Consider the following 7,456-nt stretch of genomic DNA (forward strand, 5'->3'; position numbering starts at 1 on the left):
AACCCAAGCTGACTGAACCCTGAGCCTGTGCTTTTTAAAAAATATATTTTTAAAATTTATTTATTTAATTTATTTATTTTTGGCTGCATTGGGTCTTCGTTGCTGCGCATGGGCTTTCTCTAGTTGCAGTCAGCGGGGGCTACTCTTCGTTGCGGTCTGTGGGCTTCTCACTGCCATGGCTTCTCTTGTTGTGGCCTGCGGGCTCTAGAGCGCAGGCTCAGTAGTTGTGGCACACAGGTTTAGTTGCTGCGCGTCATGTGGGATCTTCCCAGACCAGGGCTCAAACCTGTGTCCACTGAATTGGCAGGGGGATTCTTAACCACTGCGCCACCAGGGAAACCCTGAGCCTGTGTTTTTTAACTCTTGTTCTAAACTGCCTCAGTGAGGTGGTGAGACTTCATTAGGGCCAGATCCATGTGTCTGTGTATCCCTTTAAAATTTTTTTTTATTGAAGTATAGTTGATTTACAGTGTTGTGTTATGTGTACTCCTTTTATATACCTTATGGAGAGTGTACTGAGGATTGTCTCCCTGACAACCAGCACAAAGCCTGGCATGCAGTAATTGTTCAACATTTGAACATTTGATGAATATTTGAATGTGGTAAAAACTAACAGCCTAATGATGAACCATACATAATGATTTTTAAAAATCTAATTAAATTCAACAAGATCCTATAGTTGAAACTAATCTGCGCCAGGAGTCAGGACCATTTTTTCTGAAAAAAATTGCTTTCAGTTAAATGTAGTGTTGGAGGTTCTAGCCAGTGTGATAAAACCAGACAAAGAAAATTTTTAAAAGGCATTACATTGGAAAGAAAGAACACTGTATTTGCAGACAAAAATACTTTAGAATACTACAAAAAAAATCTACTAGAACTAGAAGTGAGTTTAGAAGGATACCAAGTCAGTATATAAAAATCAGTTTAGGGGCTTCCCTGGTGGCACAGTGGTTGAGAGTCCACCTGCCGATGCAGGGGACGTGGGTTCATGTCCTGGTCAGGGAAGATCCCACATGCTGCAGAGCGGCTGGGCCCGTGAGCCATGGCCGCTGAGCCTGTGCGTCCAGAGCCTATGCTCCGCAACGGGAGAGGCCACAACAGTGAGAGGCCCGCGTATCGCCAAAAAAAAAAAAATCAGTTTATTTCTCTATAGTAACAATGAAAATTTAGACTTTGAAATGTTTTAAATACCATTTAGCAGCAAAAAAAACTCAAAACAAACACACACATACACAAACTTAGGGATACATTTGACCAAAATGTGAAAGACATATAAATTGAAAACTCTGAAATATTGTGAGAGAAATTAATGATCTAAATACAGAGATATATCATGTTCATGGATCAGAAGAGTCAATCGTTTTAAAATGTCATTTTTCTCTGAATTGATCTATAGACTTAGGGCAAGTTCAATAAAAATCATAGCAGGTTCATTTTGTGGGAATTACCAAGCTGATTCTAAAATTTCTATGAAAATGCTACCTAGAGTAGCCCAAACTTTGATCAAGAAAAACAAAGTTGAGGGACTTAGACTACCGGACTTCAAGACTTTATAAGAGACACAGTAATCAACACAGTGTGGTACTGGTGTAAAGACAGGCAAATAGAGCAATGTAACAGAACAGAGTGCAGAGACAGACCTACACAAATATGGTCAATTGATTTTCAAGAAATATGCCAAAGCATGTCAATGGGGGAAGGATAATCTTTTCAACAAATGATGCTGGAACAACTGGATAGCATATGCTAAAAATAAAGAAAAGAATCTTGATCCTGTCCTCATAGCATATGCAAAAATTAACTAAAAATGGATCATAAATCTAAATTTAAGTGCTAAAATTATAAACCTTATAGAAGAGAACATAGGAGAAAAATCTTAGTGACCATGGATTTGGCAAAGATTAAGAAAATGGCACAAAAAGCACAATCCATAAAAGGAAAAAAATTACATGTAATAAGTTTCACTTCCTCAAAATTAAAACTTCTGCTTTTCAAAACACACTTAAGAAAACGAAAAGGTGAGCCCCAGACTGGGAGAAAGTATTTGCAAAACATATATTTGACAAAGGACTTCTAACTAGAATATATAAAGAAATGTTACAATTCAATAAGAAGACAACCAATTTTTTTAAGTGGACAAAATATTTAAATAGGCACTTCACCAAAGAAAATATATGGATGACAAAATAAGCACACAAAAAGATGCTCAACATCATTATCATTAGGGAAATGCAAGTTAGAAGTACAATGAGATATCACGGCACACCCTAGTTATTAGAATGGCTAAAATTTAAAAGACTGATCATATAAAGTGTTGGCAAGGATGTGGAACAGCTGGAATTCTCATATACTGCTTGTTGGGAATGTAAAATGATACAACTTTTTTGGGGAAAAGTTTGGCCATTTTTAAAAGAGCTACATACACCTACCATATGATCCAGCCATTCCACTCCTAGGTATTTACCCACAAAGACTTATACATGAATTCATAGCAGCATTATTTGTAATAGGCCCAAACTGGAAACAACCCAAATGTCCTTCAACAGGTGAATGGAAAACAAACTATGGTTTATCCACATAATGGCATACTCCTCAGGAATAAAAGCAATGAGCAACTGATATACTCAACAACATGGATGACTCTCAAAGTAATTATTCTGAGTGAAAGAAACCAGACTAAAAAACAATTCATGCTGTGTGATTCCATTGATATAAAATTCTAGAGGATCCAAACTATAGTGACACAAAGGTCAGTGGTTTCTTGGGCTGGGGACGAAAAGGTGCCAGGGTAGAGATGAGTGGGAAGGAGGTGTTACTTAGGAGCAGGAGGAAACTTTTTGGGGTGATAGATATGTTCATTTTCTTAATTATAGTGATGGTTTCATAGGTGTATACATGTGTCAAAACTTCTCAAATTGTACTCTTCTATCATGTGCAGTTTATTATATGCCAATTATACCTTAATGATATTGGGGAAAAAAGACATATCTATTAAAATTTTAAGAGGCTTTATATTTCAGACTGATCTGAGCCTGGGAATCAGGAAAATCACTCTGCAAATTGCCTTCAATTTTATAAACTGGGGGGACTTCCCTTGGTGGTGCAGTGGTTAAGAATCCACTTCCCAATGCAGGGGACATGGGTTTGATCCCTGGTCAGGGAACTAGATCCCACACTCATGCCACAACTAAGTAGCCCCCAAGCTGCAACTAAGGAGCCCATCAGCCTCAACTAGGGAGCACATGTGCCACAACAAAGGAGCCCACAAGCCACAACAAAGGAGCCCGTGAGCCACAACTAAGGAGCCTGCCTGCTGCAACTAAGACCTGGTGCAACTGAAAAGAAAAAAGGTTTTTAATTTAATTTTATTAAAAAAAATTTTTTTTTCTTTTTGGCTGCGTTGGGTCTTCATTGCTGCACGTGGGCTTTCTCTAGTTGTGGCAAGTGGGGTCTACTCTTCGTTGTGGTGCACAGGCTTCTCATTGCAGTGGCTTTTCTTGTGGAGCACGGGCTCTAGGAGCATGGCCTTCAGTAGTTGCAGCACATGGGCTCAGTAGTTGCGGGACGTGGACCCTAGAGTGCATGGGCTTCAGTAGTTGTGGTGTGTGGGCTCAGTAGTTGAGGCACATGGGCTCTAGGACGCACGGGCTTCAGTAGTTGTGATGCATGGGCTCAGTAGTTGGGCGCAAGGGGTTAGTTGCTCTGCGGCATGTGGGATCTTCCCAGACCAGGGATCAAACCCGGATCAGGGATCATCCCTGCACTGACAGGTGGATTCTTAACCACTGCGCCACCAAGGAAGTCCAAAAAAAAATTTTTTTTTGTAAAACAGGGCCAGTACTCTTCTATACCTCATGGAGAGTATAGTGAGGATTAGACTATAGGCAAGACTACAAAACTAAAATATTTAAAAATTAGTATTAAATTAGTGTTATTATTGACATCTCTAGATAGTTCTTTCTCATCACTACAGCTTTTTTCTTAACTTTGCACAAGCATAATGAATTAGCTAGAATGTAAGACAATAGGACAGTAATAAGGATTATCTTAAAAACCATAATAGAAGAGGTTAGGATTCTCTCTGGAATAGGACTTAATGAAGTTGTTTTGTAGCAAGATAAGGAAGCCTTTATTTTTCTTTCATATATAGAAAAAGTGTAGGAAAAATGTTTGTAGGAAACCATAAATATTAACAGTTATGGGGGGAGGGAGAAATTAGGAGTTTGGGATTAACAGATACACACTACTAAATATAAAATAGATAAACAACAAGGTCCAACTGTATTCGATATCTTGTAATAACCTATAGTGGAAAAGAATCTGAATATATATATCACTGAATCACTATGCTGTACACCTGAAACTAACACAACCTTGTAAATCAACTATAATTTTTTTTTTTTTTTTTTTTTTTTTGCGGTACGCGGGTCTCTCACTGTTGTGGCCTCTCCCGTTGCGGAGCACAGGCTCTGGACGCACAGGCTCAGCGGCCATGGCTCACGGGCCCAGCCGCTCCGCAGCATGTGGGATCTTCCCGGACCGGGGCACGAACCCGTGTCCCCTGCATCGGCAGGCAGACTCTCAACCACTGCGCCACCAGGGAAGCCCCAACTATAATTTTAAGAAAAACTTTAAAGAAGAGTTATGGGAGAAAAAACCTCTAAGGTTATCCTTTTATAAGAAGGCTCCTTTTATAATGAATCTTGCAATTTGTAATGTGTATTCAGATTGTCATAGTTTATATAGGTATTTTCCAGTTAAAGCACAGAGGCTTCAATAAAATTATAGTAAACACAGTCTTGTAGTGAAGACCAGGAAAATTTGAGAGACTTTTGAAATACTTTTCTAGGAAAGTATGTCCAATGTCTCCTGCTTTTTGTAAGGTCACTAAACATCTGTGACAGGACGGTGGGAATATATGAGGAAGGTTTTCAGTGGCTATGGATTGTAAACATTTTTAACTTCCTGTATGTAATTCATAAAATCATAAAGTCGAAAGAACTGTCTAATAAATCATCTGGACTAACATTTTTCTTTTATAGATGAGGAAACTGAGATCCAAAGGTGGGAAATGATTCAACTAAGGACTACAGAGCAAGTTAACTAAGCTGGGTTAGAATCCAGATTTTCTGGCCACTAGTCTAGTGCTTTTCCCTCACAATGTACTGCTTTCAGTCTAATTACTGCTTTTAATTAGATCAGTGTAGAATACGGAGGAACAACAAGTCACCTACAGTTGAGATGAAAACATCATCTTCCAGGATGCTGCACTTCGAGGTTTTTACATCTGATTGATCCCTCCTCTCAGGCTGCTGCTTCTCAAGCTCTGGCCTCAGCCCTCTGCTTTTATTTGTTAAACATTTGGAGAGCTCATGCACTCCTAGCTTCAATTATCACCTGTATACAGATGATTCTCAAATCAACATGGCCAATTGTTAACTTTCATTGGTGTATCAATCCTGTACTTCCCTAATTACATAGGGTATCTCCCATAGGAATGAATACCACAGTAATGGCACCTGAACTCAACAATTTCTATATCAAAGTGGCCTCAATATTCCTTCTGGTCTCCCAGGCTCAATCATATGAAGAGATTTCTTTCTGTCTCCTAGAGCATTCTGTCATGGTATCCTGTACATTCTTTAAAATTTCTTCTCATTTTTTTAATCCTTTTGTTTTTGAGTTCTTAGTGTTCTCTATATATTATCTCCTGTAAGCCTCACAATGGTCCTAAAAGACAGATTTTAAAGCTACTAAGATCATCTCAATTTTACAGAAGAGAAAAGAGTCCTAGAGAGGTGAAATAACTTGCCCAAGTTCATATAGTGCATACATGGCAGAGCAGGGATTCAAACCCACTGTCTGATTTCAGAACCTCCTGTTTTAGCTACTGTATTTTACTATTGGGTTTAACCCATTCTTGTTTATTCCTATCATCTCAGTCTAAGTTCCATGTTAGATCCACATCCACAGATAGATTAGTATACCTTAGCCGACCAACCTATCCTGAAACATATTTATTCAGTCTATCTTGTATCTTGCTGCCAGACCAAGCAACTTAAAATATTATCTTTTAAGTCTACACCATTAAGGTGCTGGTACTCAGTATTAAGCCAGAGCAGGTCAACAAAATGGGCCTTAGTGTTTGGGAACTGTTTTAAATGGATGAATTTACCACCCCATTGCCCCAAAGATCTATCTGGACCTTGGGGAGAGTCAGCTTTGTATACTATCTACCCCCAGCGTTATCCGGTCAATCCAAGCCACCTCCGAGCACCCTCCCCAACAATCCTTCATCACGATGTTCTGTGATCACTGATCTTAACACAACTTTTCATGGCCCACCTACCTTTGTCATAACTCATCCCTCACCTTAAGCAAGCTTCTTCTCTGCCTCAGCCATCTCAGTTTGACCCTAGGAATTCCCATTTTCCTGCCAACAACTCCTCTGCCATTTTCTGCTTTTTCTTTGAACACTTTCTAACGTACTGAAACCAGAGGAATCCACTTCCCTGACAACCTTTTTTGGCTAAGAGACAAGTTAACATTCTCTTCCCTAGCTGTCAGATCCTTTCACAACAATGTTTTACTTCCAGCAATTAGCCGTTTCTGTTCCTTTAAGCTCTTCCCTCTGGAAGTCTGTTTTTTCCTAAACCAGCTGGGCCTAATAATACTACAGATGAAAGAAGTCATGTTTCTCCTTGTGCAAATGTGAGCCTCAAACCTTACCATTATCACGTATAGTCCAAGGAAGGATCAATCCAATGCATACAGACCGGGCTGGGGGAAATGAAGGGAGAAAGTTCAAGAACAACATAGAGATTACTTGCTCCAATCCTGGAAACTCTTCACCTTGGTTTTTTGGGGTCTTTGTTGTCAGAGAGACAGACTAACGGGAAATGACAAAGTCTATCCCAGGAGAGCAAAACCCAGGTCAGTTTATCACTCTGCTACATGGAAAACAAGGATTAGAAGCAGCTGGTCCATAATTACATTTCCCAGATTATGTAAAAAAAGTCTTTTTACAGATAGTAAATTTGTACTAATTTGTTTCGGATTAGGATCCAAACAATCCTTCCTCACTATGTCCTGTGATCACTGATCTCAGCGTAGCCCTTTATGGCCTCTCATTGCATTTGATCATTAAATTTTAAGGTTTTTAAAATTTAGAACAGTCTGTCTCTCCTGCTTTTTTCATACTATCAACTTGTTACAAAAACTGGGTGTGTTAGGGTTCAACCGGGGAAACAGAGCAAGTAGGAAGTATAAACTAAGAAGTTTATTGCAAGGAATTGATTTAGTGGTCGGGGCTATTGGGCTTAGCTAGAAATCCATAGAGCAAGCTGTCAGGAAGGGCAGGCTGGAGCTCTTGGGCGTGAGTGGAAACCACCACACTCAGAATTTCTTCTGGGAAGCCTCAGTTTTGCTCTTAAATTCTTTCAGCTGATTGAATCAG

This window comes from Phocoena sinus, chromosome 8 (assembly GCF_008692025.1).
Source record: "Phocoena sinus isolate mPhoSin1 chromosome 8, mPhoSin1.pri, whole genome shotgun sequence".
Lineage (NCBI taxonomy): Eukaryota > Metazoa > Chordata > Mammalia > Artiodactyla > Phocoenidae > Phocoena > Phocoena sinus.